The sequence below is a fragment of the Amblyomma americanum genome, chromosome 4 (genome assembly GCF_052857255.1).
Source record: "Amblyomma americanum isolate KBUSLIRL-KWMA chromosome 4, ASM5285725v1, whole genome shotgun sequence".
Taxonomy (NCBI): Eukaryota; Metazoa; Arthropoda; class Arachnida; order Ixodida; family Ixodidae; genus Amblyomma; species Amblyomma americanum.
Window position 1 is genome coordinate 58,440,099 of NC_135500.1, and position 17,331 is coordinate 58,457,429.

General features: G+C 49.4%; 7 non-coding genes and 4 pseudogenes across 7 annotated transcripts; all 11 read left to right on the forward strand.

Annotated features, from left to right (window-relative positions):
* Positions 1-4,018: 4,018 nt before the first annotated feature.
* LOC144130563 (5S ribosomal RNA) lies at positions 4,019-4,137 on the forward strand (annotated as a pseudogene).
* A 1,834-nt stretch (positions 4,138-5,971) lies between these two features.
* Positions 5,972-6,090, forward strand: LOC144130564 (5S ribosomal RNA; annotated as a pseudogene).
* Positions 6,091-6,852: 762 nt separating this feature from the next.
* LOC144130565 (5S ribosomal RNA) lies at positions 6,853-6,971 on the forward strand (annotated as a pseudogene).
* A 591-nt stretch (positions 6,972-7,562) lies between these two features.
* On the forward strand, positions 7,563-7,681 carry LOC144130836 (5S ribosomal RNA). The gene has a single exon (XR_013314265.1). It is a non-coding gene; the product is annotated as a 5S ribosomal RNA (ribosomal RNA).
* Positions 7,682-8,263: 582 nt separating this feature from the next.
* LOC144130837 (5S ribosomal RNA) lies at positions 8,264-8,382 on the forward strand. Its single transcript, XR_013314266.1, has one exon. It is a non-coding gene; the product is annotated as a 5S ribosomal RNA (ribosomal RNA).
* Positions 8,383-13,388: 5,006 nt separating this feature from the next.
* Positions 13,389-13,507, forward strand: LOC144130549 (5S ribosomal RNA; annotated as a pseudogene).
* A 590-nt stretch (positions 13,508-14,097) lies between these two features.
* On the forward strand, positions 14,098-14,216 carry LOC144130838 (5S ribosomal RNA). The gene has a single exon (XR_013314267.1). It is a non-coding gene; the product is annotated as a 5S ribosomal RNA (ribosomal RNA).
* Positions 14,217-14,798: 582 nt separating this feature from the next.
* On the forward strand, positions 14,799-14,917 carry LOC144130839 (5S ribosomal RNA). Its single transcript, XR_013314268.1, has one exon. It is a non-coding gene; the product is annotated as a 5S ribosomal RNA (ribosomal RNA).
* A 591-nt stretch (positions 14,918-15,508) lies between these two features.
* LOC144130840 (5S ribosomal RNA) lies at positions 15,509-15,627 on the forward strand. The gene has a single exon (XR_013314269.1). It is a non-coding gene; the product is annotated as a 5S ribosomal RNA (ribosomal RNA).
* A 589-nt stretch (positions 15,628-16,216) lies between these two features.
* On the forward strand, positions 16,217-16,335 carry LOC144130841 (5S ribosomal RNA). The gene has a single exon (XR_013314270.1). It is a non-coding gene; the product is annotated as a 5S ribosomal RNA (ribosomal RNA).
* A 589-nt stretch (positions 16,336-16,924) lies between these two features.
* Positions 16,925-17,043, forward strand: LOC144130843 (5S ribosomal RNA). The gene has a single exon (XR_013314272.1). It is a non-coding gene; the product is annotated as a 5S ribosomal RNA (ribosomal RNA).
* The last annotated feature ends 288 nt before the right edge of the window (positions 17,044-17,331 follow it).

Genomic DNA, 17,331 nt, shown 5'->3' on the forward strand with positions numbered 1-17,331 from the left:
GAAACCACTCACAGGGCACTCACTCCAACTTAGGCGGCGGCTTAGCCGCCGCTCGTTGATCGGCCTGTACATTCGGCCGCGGTTTCAACGTCGGTCGCCTGACACCAACAGTCTTCTGCGGCGGCTCGTCGCCTTCGCTCACTTTGGGCTCTCCATTCGCACTGTGCTCGTGCGGTCGCTTCCCTGCTTGGTTGCTGGTTGATGCATGTGACACTTCCATGCTGTCACCATGCTGGGGAACGACGGGAGCTGACGCCCCACCGCTCAAGACTTCGTCCGTTGGCGCCTTGACTTCTGCAGGCTGCGCTGCCTGTTGCTGCCGCTTACTGCTGGGCTCCTCTACGTTTGTGGATATCTCCGTAGGGGGCACAGCAGGGGCCTTCTCCACGCTGTCCCCTGCCTCTGCTGCAGCGTCTTCCGCGTCAGCCTCGTCCATGACAAGTTCGGACGAAATGTCAGTGTTGACTGGGACGGCAGCACTCAGACTAGGCAAGTCACCCGCACCGTCGCCTTGTGTCCCGAGGTATGCACCATATGGCTCCTGTACCTAAACTAGATGGCTTCTACACCTCTTAGAGCGTTGTGCATTGCAACAATTAATGTCAGGGGACTGGCTTCCAAGAAGCGTCAGTACCAGCTAAGCCGACTGTTCGTTGATAATGACCTAGACATAATAGCCGTACAGGAGACGAAAGTCGAAAGACAGGAACAGGCGGACCTTATGGTGCAGCCTTTTACGGCACGCTACAATGTTTGTGTGTGCCATTCTTCTGGCACATCGGGCGGTTGTGCTGTATTTATTAGGAATTCTCTGGGGATTGTCGAGCAGAATTTAACTGTGTGTCAAACTGGCCGTTTGGTTGTAGTGGATTTTTTTTATTGCAATTTGCTATGGAGAGTCATATGCGTGTATGCTCCTAACAGGGAGAACGAGCGCAAGGAATTTTTTGAGCGCGTTGAACAATATGTGTGCTGTGAGCGGTTAATTGTGCTTTTGGGCGACTTTAACTGCGTTTGTAAAGCAGAGGATAGAATTACAAAAAGACTCCTTCGTGACAAAAGTGCGGAATTGTTGAATTCGATTGTGCAAGAAAATGGTTTAGATGATGTTGCTGAAGTTCTTTCGGTAGCGCCGCATTTTACTCACTTCCAGGGTGAAAGTCACGCGAGACTTGACAGAGCGTATGTGTCGCTTGATCTGATTCCTTTGTGCAATAGCTACGAGGTAAAACACATGTCTTTTACCGACCACAGCTTAGTTACGTTTACCCTGGGGAACAAAGACAAGAAATCTCGTTTCTCGTGGGACCTGTGGAAGTTTAACGCACAGTTACTCGAGGATGAACGCTTTGACATTAAAGTTAATGAATGCATTAAAGCATTGCTATCAGCAGAGCCTGGGAACTGGGTAATTAGGTGGGAAGATTTCAAAGAACAAGTGAAAATAAACGCGATTGAAAGGGCAAGCATCATATGCCACGATAAACGTGTTAAAGAAAAAGAACAACATTGCCAACTTGACTTGCTCGTAAGCCTGGAAAGTTCCCAGCCGGGAAAATATAAGAAAGAAATAAGAGATACAAAAAGTAAACTTGAGATTATCGAAAAAGACAAGTATACAGCTGCCATGATACGGGCCCGTGCTGAACGTCTCTGGCTTGACCAAGTACCTACTAAACGCTCGCTTAGTGACGAAAAGAAGTACGCGACTCAGAACGAAGTAAGACAAATCAGGTACAGAAACGAGGTAACGAATGATAGCAAAGTGATTCAGTTGGCGTTTGTTGAGCAGTATCGGGAATTGCTTGGGCGGCGACGGCTTGAAGAAGAGGGGTTTGCAAACACGTTCTTGTCCCGTATGCCAAAACTAGGAGACGATATAAAACAAGGGCTGGAGGTACCAATCAGCGTAAGCGAAGTGGGAAGAGCAATCGAAGAGCTGAGTGCCGGAAAATCTCCCGGTCCTGACGGCTTAGGTAGTGAATTTTATAAGAAGTTCAAAGCCGAACTCACCCAAGCTCTCCACTGCGTCTTCACCGAAATTTATGAGACAAAGAAAATGCCACCATCATTTAAAACAGCACACGTGGTTTTAATACCCAAGAGTGAGGACCAGGCTAAACTTCTGTCCGTTGGGGCTTATCGGCCGATAAGCCTAACCAACGTTGACTATAATGTGTTTATGAAGATTCTTGCCAACAGACTGCAAAAGGTCATAAAGGACCTTGTAGGGCCCCACCAAACGTGCGGTATTAAAGGTCGCACAATTGGAACAAATGTGCACATTGCTAGAACTGTTCTTGAATGCAGCGATGCCTTCGGGGGCCGAGTTGCCATGATACAGCTTGACCTTGCAATGGCCTTCGATCGAGTGTCGCACGACATTCTTTTCGCCATTCTAGAATATGCCAACGTCGGCTCTGTGATAATACAAGGTGTACAGATGGCGTACGACAACTGTGTTACCCGAATTATAGTGAACAAACAGCTGACTGAACCTGTACCTGTGTGTTCTTCGGTCAGGCAGGGTTGCCCGCTCTCGCCTTTGCTCTTTGCGATCTACCTTGAGCCTTTTCTGTTATCACTGTTGCACAATGATGGGATCTGCGGTTTCACTCTTCTGTCGGCGCAAGTAAAAGTGCTTGCTTACGCTGATGATATTGCTGTTTTTTGCGCGGATCAAGAAAGCGTTAAAGAAGTCGTGAAAGTTGCGGGGGAATATTGCAAAAAGACTGGGTCCGAAATTAACTGGGATAAGTGCATAGGTTTTTGGCATGGTGATTGGGACAGCACACCTGCCGTGTTTGCTAACATGAAATGGACGACCGCCCCTGCGAAGTACTTGGGGGTACCCTTGGAGCACTATAAAAGCAGTACGGAGTTGTGGGGTGAGATAACGCAGAGTGCAAGGAGAAAAGCGGATGGCTGGAAAGGACGTGACCTTTCTGTTTTCGCGCGCGCAAGTGTGTGCAATGTATTTTTAATAGCCAGAATTTGGTATATATTGCAGTTCGTGCTCATTACCCGAGCAAACCTGCAGAAGCTGCATAGAGTGTTTGCTGTCTTTATTTGGAGCTCAAATTGGGAGCGAACAAGTCGAGTTAATCTGTTCCTTCCGGTCAAAAGGGGCGGCCTTGGTCTTTCTAATTTGTTTCTGAAGCAAGTTGTCTCAAGATTTTTGTTTCTACGTGATCAAACCGATCCCTTGTTGCGCACAATGTTGCAGGTGCGCTTAGGCAACGTGTTGCCGGAATTTGTTGTGTCCAGTTACCCGGCCACGAATCGTGCTGTAACAGGTTTTTTGCGTGAAGTTGTGGCAGCCTTTCGCACTTTGAGCGCTCACTTTTCTACACAGTATCTATCTGCTGTACCCAGGAACAAACTGTACAAAGATTTGCTAGATATATTTATACCTGCTCCCTTATACCGTTCCTTTTGCTGCGGAGGCCCAGGCAAAGATGTGTTAAAGCGAGTTAAGAAGATGCCGGTAAGACCGACTGTCAAATCCTTTTTCTTTAAACTTCATACCGGTACCCTTCCGGTGAAAACATGGCTAAACGATAAAGGCATTTTTGTGCCCTGGACCACCGACTGCATACTATGCAAAAAACCCGAGACCATCGAACATGTGTTTATCGACTGCTGGGACCCGGTTTTCCACTGGGACATCTTGCAAAGAACATTGAAGAAAGAACTACCTGTAACTCCTTATGGCATCCGGTTTCTACCTATAGAAAGTGAGGAGGTTCCTTACGACATGTTTATGCTACTGGGCCTCCACAGCATCTGGAAAACGAGAATGGCGGCCAGGCACGCCGACGCAAATGTGCGACCAGTGAGAGAAAACTTTATAGAAAGTGCAGTTTTCCTGAGAGATGTTCTTCGCAGTCAACCCCAGCCGCCGGACTGGGTGGCAGTTATGGATGAACTGATTAACATGAAAAAGTTTTAACCCATTGTCTCGGCCAAAGTGTGGCTAGAGATTTTTATGTATTGTTTACCGGTAATAAAGAAAAAAAAAATCGGCCATACCATGCTGAATACGCCGGTTCTCGTCCGATCACCGAAGCTAAGCAGCATTGGGCTCGGTCAGTACTTGGGAGGGAGACCACCTGGGAACACCGAGTGCTGATGGCACTTCTTTTGCATTTTTTTCGTCTCTAACGCTTTTTTTTTTGCCTCATAGTTATATCATTTATCCGATATGCCTCGTGCAACTGTAGGAGGTTTCGCGTTATTGTTATAAATAACACATTCCCACTGGCAATGTACGTACGTGCGGACGCGAAATTCCGTGCACGCGTGCTTGCGGCAAAACTGAAAAGCGACCGCCCGGCTTCCCGGCTGTCATTCTGACGTCTACGGCGGCGTGTACAGTGCAGATTAAACTCGGCAATGCGCCTAGATAACAGGGAGTCCCAGTTAGCGCATAAGACTGCGCAGTAGCGCACAATTAGCGTTCATCGATATAGTCGACACGCTTTCCTTGCCCGGTCCATGTGTCAACAGCACAGGCTTGCTCCCGCTGCTCTTTCGATGCATGCCGCAGTGCGTTACGATCGCCAGAACGGCTGAGAAAAGCCCAGGGCACGTAATTGCACGCTCGGCGCCTGTTGCCACGAGCGAGGGAAGTATTCGTGCGAAGTTTTGCATTCGGGAGCGGCTGCATACACTACAGTATAAAGGAGGCTATGACACTACATAAGCGCTTCGAAAAGTGTATTTCTCGCCATCGGCCATACCATGCTGACTGTAGCTCTGGCGAAAATGGAGAGCATGGTATGGCCGATGGCGAGAAATACACTTTTCGAAGCGCTTATGTAGTGTCATAGCCTCCTTTATACTGTAGTGTATGCAGCCGCTCCCGAATGCAAAACTAGCAAGCTCTGGTATGTGATGCAGGTTTTGCATTGCTCTCGGGTGCACATTCAGAAGTTACACCGGATTTTTGCCGTCTTTATATGGGCTTCCGAATGGGAACGTTGCAGCAGAACGAACCTGTTCCGGCGGGTAAAAGACGGGGGGTTGGGGCTAGGGCACCTCTTTTTAAGGCAGCTGGTGAACCGTTTTTTGTTTTTTCGCGACGTCTCAGACCCGTTCTTGCGCACCGTGTGCCAGGTCAGGCTGCGGCGTTTGCTGCCCGAGTTTGTTGTTACCACAGAAGAGCTCTCGGGTGGAATTTTTGGTTACTACAAAGAGATTGTAGCAAGTGTTAGGTTTCTTTCAGCGCGTTTTTCTAGCGATTATTTGTATAAAACTAAAAGAAAGAAGTTGTACCATGATCTTTGTGATATTGTTTTCCCAGAGCCTATGTACAGGGCCTTGTACAGTGGAGGTCCTGGAGCTGATGTTTTAAAAACGGTAAAGAAAATGCAGGTGCCACCAGGAGTAAAGACCTTCTTTTTTAAATTACACACCGGGACACTCCCAGTTAAGAAGTTTTTGGAAGGAAAGGATTTCTTTTTGCCGTGGGGATCGAACTGCTTAATTTGTAAACAGCCCGAAACAATAGACCATGTTTTTTTGCATTGCTGGGAAGGGGTTTATTTTTGGGATGTGTTACAAAGGACAATAAAGAAAGAGCTACCACTTGACGCGCAGGGAATTCGTTATTTAAGCACAGACAATGAGGATGGGGTACCATTTGATCTCATAATGCTCTTGGGCCTCCACAGTATATGGCGCTCCAGAATGGCAGGCTATTATTGTGACAAAGACGCACGACCTGCCCGCATTTATTTTCGGGAAAGAATGGACTGCTTTCTGGCCATCCAGAAAGCAACTGCGGAGCCTCCCGAGTGGCTCTCGAGGCTAGAGCCGCTCTGTATGCTTCGTGAATTTTAGTATGACGAAGCCAGACTCATGATGGCTGACCACGACAGTGTCATATGTACATAGCGTTTTGTGTGTTTTTTGTTGAGTGTTTTTTGTGTAAATGTTATGTGTCGCAGCCAGGCAATAAAGAAAAAAAAAAATCGGCCATACCATGCTGAATACGCCGGTTCTCGTCCGATCACCGAAGCTAAGCAGCATTGGGCTCGGTCAGTACTTGGGAGGGAGACCACCTGGGAACACCGAGTGCTGATGGCACTTGTTTTGCATTTTTTTCGTCTCTAACGCTTTTTTTTTGCCTCATAGTTATATCATTTATCCGATATGCCTCGTGCAACTGTAGGAGGTTTCGCGTTATTGTTATAAATAACACATTCCCACTGGCAATGTACGTACGTGCGGACGCGAAATTCCGTGCACGCGTGCTTGCGGCAAAACTGAAAAGCGACCGCCCGGCTTCCCGGCTGTCATTCTGACGTCTACGGCGGCGTGTACAGTGCAGATTAAACTCGGCAATGCGCCTAGATAACAGGGAGTCCCAGTTAGCGCATAAGACTGCGCAGTAGCGCACAATTAGCGTTCATCGATATAGTCGACACGCTTTCCTTGCCCGGTCCATGTGTCAACACCAGAGGCTTGCTCCCGCTGCTCTTTCGATGCATGCCGCAGTGCGTTACGATCGCCAGAACGGCTGAGAAAAGCCCAGGGCACGTAATTGCACGCTCGGCGCCTGTTGCCACGAGCGAGGGAAGTATTCGTGCGAAGTTTTGCATTCGGGAGCGGCTGCATACACTGCAGTATAAAGGAGGCTATGACACTACATAAGCGCTTCGAAAAGTGTATTTCTCGCCATCGAAAGTGTAGTTTTCCTGAGAGATGTTCTCCGCAGTCAACCCCAGCCGCCGGACTGGGTGGCAGTTATGGATGAACTGATTAACATGAAAAAGTTTTAACCCATTGTCTCGGCCAAAGTGTGGCTAGAGATTTTTATGTATTGTTTACCGGTAATAAAGAAAAAAAAAAATCGGCCATACCATGCTGAATACGCCGGTTCTCGTCCGATCACCGAAGCTAAGCAGCATTGGGCTCGGTCAGTACTTGGGAGGGAGACCACCTGGGAACACCGAGTGCTGATGGCACTTCTTTTGCATTTTTTTCGTCTCTAACGCTTTTTTTTTTGCCTCATAGTTATATCATTTATCCGATATGCCTCGTGCAACTGTAGGAGGTTTCGCGTTATTGTTATAAATAACACATTCCCACTGGCAATGTACGTACGTGCGGACGCGAAATTCCGTGCACGCGTGCTTGCGGCAAAACTGAAAAGCGACCGCCCGGCTTCCCGGCTGTCATTCTGACGTCTACGGCGGCGTGTACAGTGCAGATTAAACTCGGCAATGCGCCTAGATAACAGGGAGTCCCAGTTAGCGCATAAGACTGCGCAGTAGCGCACAATTAGCGTTCATCGATATAGTCGACACGCTTTCCTTGCCCGGTCCATGTGTCAACACCAGAGGCTTGCTCCCGCTGCTCTTTCAAAGCATGCCGCAGTGCGTTACGATCGCCAGAACGGCTGAGAAAAGCCCAGGGCACGTAATTGCACGCTCGGCGCCTGTTGCCACGAGCGAGGGAAGTATTCGTACGAAGTTTTGCATTCGGGAGCGGCTGCATACACTACAGTATAAAGGAGGCTATGACACTACATAAGCGCTTCGAAAAGTGTATTTCTCGCCATCGGCCATACCATGCTGAATACGCCGGTTCTCGTCCGATCACCGAAGCTAAGCAGCATTGGGCTCGGTCAGTACTTGGGAGGGAGACCACCTGGGAACACCGAGTGCTGATGGCACTTCTTTTGCATTTTTTTCGTCTCTAACGCTTTTTTTTTGCCTCATAGTTATATCATTTATCCGATATGCCTCGTGCAACTGTAGGAGGTTTCGCGTTATTGTTATAAATAACACATTCCCACTGGCAATGTACGTACGTGCGGACGCGAAATTCCGTGCACGCGTGCTTGCGGCAAAACTGAAAAGCGACCGCCCGGCTGTCATTCTGACGTCTACGGCGGCGTGTACAGTGCAGATTAAACTCGGCAATGAGCCTAGATAACAGGGAGTCCCAGTTAGCGCATAAGACTGCGCAGTAGCGCACAATTAGCGTTCATCGATATAGTCGACACGCTTTCCTTGCCCGGTCCATGTGTCAACACCAGAGGCTTGCTCCCGCTGCTTTTTCGATGCATGCCGCAGTGCGTTACGATCGCCAGAGCGGCTGAGAAAAGCCCAGGGCACGTAATTGCACGCTCGGCGCCTGTTGCCACGAGCGAGGGAAGTATTCGTGCGAAGTTTTGCATTCGGGAGCGGCTGCATACACTACAGTATAAAGGAGGCTATGACACTACATAAGCGCTTCGAAAAGTGTATTTCTCGCCATCGGCCATACCATGCTGAATACGCCGGTTCTCGTCCGATCACCGAAGCTAAGCAGCATTGGGCTCGGTCAGTACTTGGGAGGGAGACCACCTGGGAACACCGAGTGCTGATGGCACTTCTTTTGCATTTTTTCGTCTCTAACGCTTTTTTTTGCCTCATAGTTATATCATTTATCCGATATGCCTCGTGCAACTGTAGGAGGTTTCGCGTTATTGTTATAAATAACACATTCCCACTGGCAATGTACGTACGTGCGGACGCGAAATTCCGTGCACGCGTGCTTGCGGCAAAACTGAAAAGCGACCGCCCGGCTTCCCGGCTGTCATTCTGACGTCTACGGCGGCGTGTACAGTGCAGATTAAACTCGGCAATGCGCCTAGATAACAGGGAGTCCCAGTTAGCGCATAAGACTGCGCAGTAGCGCACAATTAGCGTTCATCGATTTAGTCGACACGCTTTCCTTGCCCGGTCCATGTGTCAACACCAGAGGCTTGCTCCCGCTGCTCTTCCGATGCATGCCGCAGTGCGTTACGATCGCCAGAACGGCTGAGAAAAGCCCAGGGCACGTAATTGCACGCTCGGCGCCTGTTGCCACGAGCGAGGGAAGTATTCGTGCGAAGTTTTGCATTCGGGAGCGGCTGCATACACTACAGTATAAAGGAGGCTTTGACACTACATAAGCGCTTCGAAAAGTGTTTTTCTCGCCATCGGCCATACCATGCTGCGCAGACACAGCATGGTATGGCCGATGGCGAGAAAAACACTTTTCGAAGCGCTTATGTAGTGTCATAGCCTCCTGTATACTGTAGTGTATGCAGCCGCTCCCGAATGCAAAACTTCGCACGAATACTTCCCTCGCTCGTGGCAACAGGCGCCGAGCGTGGCAACGGTACTGGGCACATTCGTCGTGAGTGCAAGGTTCCACGATGCGGCGCCTGTCGTCGCTACGGGCACGAAGAAAGCAGCTGCGTACGCACGTACGCGAGTGCTGCCGTCCCAGTCAACACTGACATTTCGTCCGAACTTGTCATGGACGAGGCTGACGCGGAAGACGCTGCAGCAGAGGCAGGGGACAGCGTGGAGAAGGCCCCTGCTGTGCCCCCTACGGAAATATCCACAAGCGTTGAGGAGCCCAGCAGTAAGCGGCAGCAACAGGTAGCGCAGCCTGCAGAAGTCAAGGCGCCAACGGACGAAGTCTTGAGCGGTGGGGCGTCAGCTCCCGTCGTTCCCCAGCATGGTGACAGCATGGAAGTGTCACATGCATCAACCAGCAACCAAGCAGGGAAGCGACCGCACGAGCACAGTGCGAATGGAGAGCCCAAAGTGAGCGACGGCGACGAGCCGCCGCAGAAGACTGTTGGTGTCAGGCGACCGACGTTGAAACCGCGGCCGAATGTACAGGCCGATCAACGAGCGGCGGCTAAGCCGCCGCCTTAGTTGGAGTGAGTGCCCTGTGAGTGGTTTCTGTGGGCGTGAGATGGCCTTTTTCGGTAACGGACTGCATGGGCTGATTTTCCAGTCCATACGCAAGAGGCACTTGTGCAAGAGACTTTGGATTACCGGCACCGCACCCATCGAGCACCTCAGACTAGGCAAGTCACCCGCACCGTCGCCTTGTGTCCCGAGGTATGCACCATATGGCTCCTGTACCTAAACTAGATGGCTTCTACACCTCTTAGAGCGTTGCGCATTGCAACAATCAATGTCAGGGGACTGGCTTCCAAAAAGCGTCAGTACCAGCTAAGCCGGCTGTTCGTTGCTAATGACCTAGACATAATAGCCGTACAGGAGACGAAAGTCGAAAGACAGGAACAGGCGGACCTTATGGTGCAGCCTTTTACGGCACGCTACAATGTTTGTGTGTGCCATTCTTCTGGCACTTCGGGCGGTTGTGCTGTATTTATTAGGAATTCTCTGGGGATTGTCGAGCAGAATTTAACTGTGTGTCAAACTGGCCGTTTGGTTGTAGTGGATTTTTTTTATTGCAATTTGCTATGGAGAGTCATATGCGTGTATGCTCCTAACAGGGAGAACGAGCGCAAGGAATTTCTTGAGCGCGTTGAACCATATGTGTGCTGTGAGCGGTTAATTGTGCTTTTGGGCGACTTTAACTGCGTTTTTAAAGCAGAAGATAGAATTACAAAAAGACTCCTTCGTGACAAAAGTGCGGAATTGTTGAATTCGATTGTGCAAGAAAATGGTTTAGATGATGTTGCTGAAGTTCTTTCGGTAGCGCCGCATTTTACTCACTTCCAGGGTGAAAGTCACGCGAGACTTGACAGAGCGTATGTGTCGCTTGATCTGATTCCTTTGTGCAATAGCTACGAGGTAAAACACATGTCTTTTACCGACCACAGCTTAGTTAAGTTTACCCTGGGGAACAAAGACAAGAAATCTCGTTTCTCGTGGGACCTGTGGAAGTTTAACGCACAATTACTCGAGGATGAACGCTTTGACATTAAAGTTAATGAATGCATTAAAGCATTGCTATCAGCAGAGCCTGGGAACTGGGTAATTAGGTGGGAAGATTTCAAAGAACAAGTGAAAATAAACGCGATTGAAAGGGCAAGCATCATATGCCACGATAAACGTGTTAAAGAAAAAGAACAACATTGCCAACTTGACTTGCTCGTAAGCCTGGAAAGTTCCCAGCCGGGAAAATATAAGAAAGAAATAAGAGATACAAAAAGTAAACTTGAGATTATCGAAAAAGACAAGTATACAGCTGCCATGATACGGGCCCGTGCTGAACGTCTCTGGCTTGACCAAGTACCTACTAAACGCTCGCTTAGTGACGAAAAGAAGTACGCGACTCAGAACGAAGTAAGACAAATCAGGTACAGAAACGAGGTAACGAATGATAGCAAAGTGATTCAGTTGGCGTTTGTTGAGCAGTATCGGGAATTGCTTGGGCGGCGACGGCTTGAAGAAGAGGGGTTTGCAAACACGTTCTTGTCCCGTATGCCAAAACTAGGAGACGATATAAAACAAGGGCTGGAGGTACCAATCAGCGTAAGCGAAGTGGGAAGAGCAATCGAAGAGCTGAGTGCCGGAAAATCTCCCGGTCCTGACGGCTTAGGTAGTGAATTTTATAAGAAGTTCAAAGCCGAACTCACCCAAGCTCTCCACTGCGTCTTCACCGAAATTTATGAGACAAAGAAAATGCCACCATCATTTAAAACAGCACACGTGGTTTTAATACCCAAGAGTGAGGACCAGGCTAAACTTCTGTCCGTTGGGGCTTATCGGCCGATAAGCCTAACCAACGTTGACTATAAAGTGTTTATGAAGATTCTTGCCAACAGACTGCAAAAGGTCATAAAGGACCTTGTAGGGCCCCACCAAACGTGCGGTATTAAAGGTCGCACAATTGGAACAAATGTGCACATTGCTAGAACTGTTCTTGAATGCAGCGATGCCTTCGGGGGCCGAGTTGCCATGATACAGCTTGACCTTGCAAAGGCCTTCGATCGAGTGTCGCACGACATTCTTTTCGCCATTCTAGAATATGCCAACGTCGGCTCTGTGATAATACAAGGTGTACAGATGGCGTACGACAACTGTGTTACCCGAATTAAAGTGAACAAACAGCTGACTGAACCTGTACCTGTGTGTTCTTCGGTCAGGCAGGGTTGCCCGCTCTCGCCTTTGCTCTTTGCGATCTACCTTGAGCCTTTTCTGTTATCACTGTTGCACAATGATGGGATCTGCGGTTTCACTCTTCTGTCGGCGCAAGTAAAAGTGCTTGCTTACGCTGATGATATTGCTGTTTTTTGCGCGGATCAAGAAAGCGTTAAAGAAGTCGTGAAAGTTGCGGGGGAATATTGCAAAAAGACTGGGTCCGAAATTAACTGGGATAAGTGCATAGGTTTTTGGCATGGTGATTGGGACAGCACACCTGCCGTGTTTGCTAACATGAAATGGACGACCGCCCCTGCGAAGTACTTGGGGGTACCCTTGGAGCACTATAAAAGCAGTACGGAGTTGTGGGGTGAGATAACGCAGAGTGCAAGGAGAAAAGCGGATGGCTGGAAAGGACGTGACCTTTCTGTTTTCGCGCGCGCAAGTGTGTGCAATGTATTTTTAATAGCCAGAATTTGGTATATATTGCAGTTCGTGCTCATTACCCGAGCAAACCTGCAGAAGCTGCATAGAGTGTTTGCTGTCTTTATTTGGAGCTCAAATTGGGAGCGAACAAGTCGAGTTAATCTGTTCCTTCCGGTCAAAAGGGGCGGCCTTGGTCTTTCTAATTTGTTTCTGAAGCAAGTTGTCTCAAGATTTTTGTTTCTACGTGATCAAACCGATCCCTTGTTGCGCACAATGTTGCAGGTGCGCTTAGGCAACGTGTTGCCGGAATTTGTTGTGTCCAGTTACCCGGCCACGAATCGTGCTGTAACAGGTTTTTTGCGTGAAGTTGTGGCAGCCTTTCGCACTTTGAGCGCTCACTTTTCTACACAGTATCTATCTGCTGTACCCAGGAACAAACTGTACAAAGATTTGCTAGATATATTTATACCTGCTCCCTTATACCGTTCCTTTTGCTGCGGAGGCCCAGGCAAAGATGTGTTAAAGCGAGTTAAGAAGATGCCGGTAAGACCGACTGTCAAATCCTTTTTCTTTAAACTTCATACCGGTACCCTTCCGGTGAAAACATGGCTAAACGATAAAGGCATTTTTGTGCCCTGGACCACCGACTGCATACTATGCAAAAAACCCGAGACCATCGAACATGTGTTTATCGACTGCTGGGACCCGGTTTTCCACTGGGACATCTTGCAAAGAACATTGAAGAAAGAACTACCTGTAACTCCTTATGGCATCCGGTTTCTACCTATAGAAAGTGAGGAGGTTCCTTACGACATGTTTATGCTACTGGGCCTCCACAGCATCTGGAAAACGAGAATGGCGGCCAGGCACGCCGACGCAAATGTGCGACCAGTGAGAGAAAACTTTATAGAAAGTGCAGTTTTCCTGAGAGATGTTCTCCGCAGTCAACCCCAGCCGCCGGACTGGGTGGCAGTTATGGATGAACTGATTAACATGAAAAAGTTTTAACCCATTGTCTCGGCCAAAGTGCGGCTAGAGATTTTTATGTATTGTTTACCGGTAATAAAGAAAAAAAAAATCGGCCATACCATGCTGAATACGCCGGTTCTCGTCCGATCACCGAAGCTAAGCAGCATTGGGCTCGGTCAGTACTTGGGAGGGTGACCACCTGGGAACACCGAGTGCTGATGGCACTTCTTTTGCATTTTTTTCGGCTCTAACGCTTTTTTTTTGCCTCATAGTTACATCATTTATCCGATATGCCTCGTGCAACTGTAGGTGGTTTCGCGTTATTGTTATAAATAACACATTCCCACTGGCAATGTACGTACGTGCGGACGCGAAATTCCGTGCACGCGTGCTTGCGGCAAAACTGAAAAGCGACCGCCCGGCTTCCCGGCTGTCATTCTGACGTCTACGGCGGCGTGTACAGTGCAGATTAAACTCGGCAATGCGCCTAGATAACAGGGAGTCCCAGTTAGCGCATAAGACTGCGCAGTAGCGCACAATTAGCGTTCATCGATATAGTCGACACGCTTTCCTTGCCCGGTCCATGTGTCAACACCAGAGGCTTGCTCCCGCTGCTCTTTCGATGCATGCCGCAGTGCGTTACGATCGCCAGAACGGCTGAGAAAAGCCCAGGGCACGTAATTGCACGCTCGGCGCCTGTTGCCACGAGCGAGGGAAGTATTCGTGCGAAGTTTTGCATTCGGGAGCGGCTGCATACACTACAGTATAAAGGAGGCTATGACACTACATAAGCGCTTCGAAAAGTGTATTTCTCGCCATCGGCCATACCATGCTGAATACGCCGGTTCTCGTCCGATCACCGAAGCTAAGCAGCATTGGGCTCGGTCAGTACTTGGGAGGGAGACCACCTGGGAACACCGAGTGCTGATGGCACTTCTTTTGCATTTTTTTCGTCTCTAACGCTTTTTTTTTGCCTCATAGTTATATCATTTATCCGATATGCCTCGTGCAACTGTAGGAGGTTTCGCGTTATTGTTATAAATAACACATTCCCACTGGCAATGTACGTACGTGCGGACGCGAAATTCCGTGCACGCGTGCTTGCGGCAAAACTGAAAAGCGACCGCCCGGCTGTCATTCTGACGTCTACGGCGGCGTGTACAGTGCAGATTAAACTCGGCAATGCGCCTAGATAACAGGGAGTCCCAGTTAGCGCATAAGACTGCGCAGTAGCGCACAATTAGCGTTCATCGATATAGTCGACACGCTTTCCTTGCCCGGTCCATGTGTCAACACTAGAGGCATGCTCCCGCTGCTCTTTCGATGCATGCCGCAGTGCGTTACGATCGCCAGAACGGCTGAGAAAAGCCCAGGGCACGTAATTGCACGCTCGGCGCCTGTTGCCACGAGCGAGGGAAGTATTCGTGCGAAGTTTTGCATTCGGGAGCGGCTGCATACACTACAGTATAAAGGAGGCTATGACACTACATAAGCGCTTCGAAAAGTGTATTTCTCGCCATCGGCCATACCATGCTGAATACGCCGGTTCTCGTCCGATCACCGAAGCTAAGCAGCATTGGGCTCGGTCAGTACTTGGGAGGGAGACCACCTGGGAACACCGAGTGCTGATGGCACTTCTTCTGCATTTTTTTCGTCTCTAACGCTTTTTTTTTTGCCTCATAGTTATATCATTTATCCGATATGCCTCGTGCAACTGTAGGAGGTTTCGCGTTATTGTTATAAATAACACATTCCCACTGGCAATGTACGTACGTGCGGACGCGAAATTCCGTGCACGCGTGCTTGCGGCAAAACTGAAAAGCGACCGCCCGGCTTCCCGGCTGTCATTCTGACGTCTACGGCGGCGTGTACAGTGCAGATTAAACTCGGCAATGCGCCTAGATCACAGGGAGTCCCAGTTAGCGCATAAGACTGCGCAGTAGCGCACAATTAGCGTTCATCGATATAGTCGACACGCTTTCCTTGCCCGGTCCATGTGTCAACACCAGAGGCTTGCTCCCGCTGCTTTTTCGATGCATGCCGCAGTGCGTTACGATCGCCAGAACGGCTGAGAAAAGCCCAGGGCACGTAATTGCACGCTCGGCGCCTGTTGCCACGAGCGAGGGAAGTATTCGTGCGAAGTTTTGCATTCGGGAGCGGCTGCATACACTACAGTATAAAGGAGGCTAGGACACTACATAAGCGCTTCGAAAAGTGTTTTTCTCGCCATCGGCCATACCATGCTGAATACGCCGGTTCTCGTCCGATCACCGAAGCTAAGCAGCATTGGGCTCGGTCAGTACTTGGGAGGGAGACCACCTGGGAACACCGAGTGCTGATGGCACTTCTTTTGCATTTTTTTCGTCTCTAACGCTTTTTTTTGCCTCATAGTTATATCATTTATCCGATATGCCTCGTGCAACTGTAGGAGGTTTCGCGTTATTGTTATAAATAACACATTCCCACTGGCAATGTACGTACGTGCGGACGCGAAATTCCGTGCACGCGTGCTTGCGGCAAAACTGAAAAGCGACCGCCCGGCTTCCCGGCTGTCATTCTGACGTCTACGGCGGCGTGTACAGTGCAGATTAAACTCGGCAATGCGCCTAGATAACAGGGAGTCCCAGTTAGCGCATAAGACTGCGCAGTAGCGCACAATTAGCGTTCATCGATATAGTCGACACGCTTTCCTTGCCCGGTCCATGTGTCAACACCAGAGGCTTGCTCCCGCTGCTCTTTCGATGCATGCCGCAGTGCGTTACGATCGCCAGAACGGCTGAGAAAAGCCCAGGGCACGTAATTGCACGCTTGGCGCCTGTTGCCACGAGCGAGGGAAGTATTCGTGCGAAGTTTTGCATTCGGGAGCGGCTGCATACACTACAGTATAAAGGAGGCTATGACACTACATAAGCGCTTCGAAAAGTGCATTTCTCGCCATCGGCCATACCATGCTGAATACGCCGGTTCTCGTCCGATCACCGAAGCTAAGCAGCATTGGGCTCGGTCAGTACTTGGGAGGGAGACCACCTGGGAACACCGAGTGCTGATGGCACTTCTTTTGCATTTTTTTCGTCTCTAACGCTTTTTTTTGCCTCATAGTTATATCATTTATCCGATATGCCTCGTGCAACTGTAGGAGGTTTCGCGTTATTGTTATAAATAACACATTCCCACTGGCAATGTACGTACGTGCGGACGCGAAATTCCGTGCACGCGTGCTTGCGGCAAAACTGAAAAGCGACCGCCCGGCTTCCCGGCTGTCATTCTGACGTCTACGGCGGCGTGTACAGTGCAGATTAAACTCGGCAATGCGCCTAGATAACAGGGAGTCCCAGTTAGCGCATAAGACTGCGCAGTAGCGCACAATTAGCGTTCATCGATATAGTCGACACGCTTTCCTTGCCCGGTCCATGTGTCAACACCAGAGGCTTGCTCCCGCTGCTCTTTCGATGCATGCCGCAGTGCGTTACGATCGCCAGAACGGCTGAGAAAAGCCCAGGGCACGTAATTGCACGCTCGGCGCCTGTTGCCACGAGCGAGGGAAGTATTCGTGCGAAGTTTTGCATTCGGGAGCGGCTGCATACACTACAGTATAAAGGAGGCTATGACACTACATAAGCGCTTCGAAAAGTGTATTTCTCGCCATCGGCCATACCATGCTGAATACGCCGGTTCTCGTCCGATCACCGAAGCTAAGCAGCATTGGGCTCGGTCAGTACTTGGGAGGGAGACCACCTGGGAACACCGAGTGCTGATGGCAGTTCTTTTGCATTTTTTTCGTCTCTAACGCTTTTTTTTTTGCCTCATAGTTATATCATTTATCCGATATGCCTCGTGCAACTGTAGGAGGTTTCGCGTTATTGTTATAAATAACACATTCCCACTGGCAATGTACGTACGTGCGGACGCGAAATTCCGTGCACGCGTGCTTGCGGCAAAACTGAAAAGCGACCGCCCGGCTTTCATTCTGACGTCTACGGCGGCGTGTACAGTGCAGATTAAACTCGGCAATGCGCCTAGATAACAGGGAGTCCCAGTTAGCGCATAA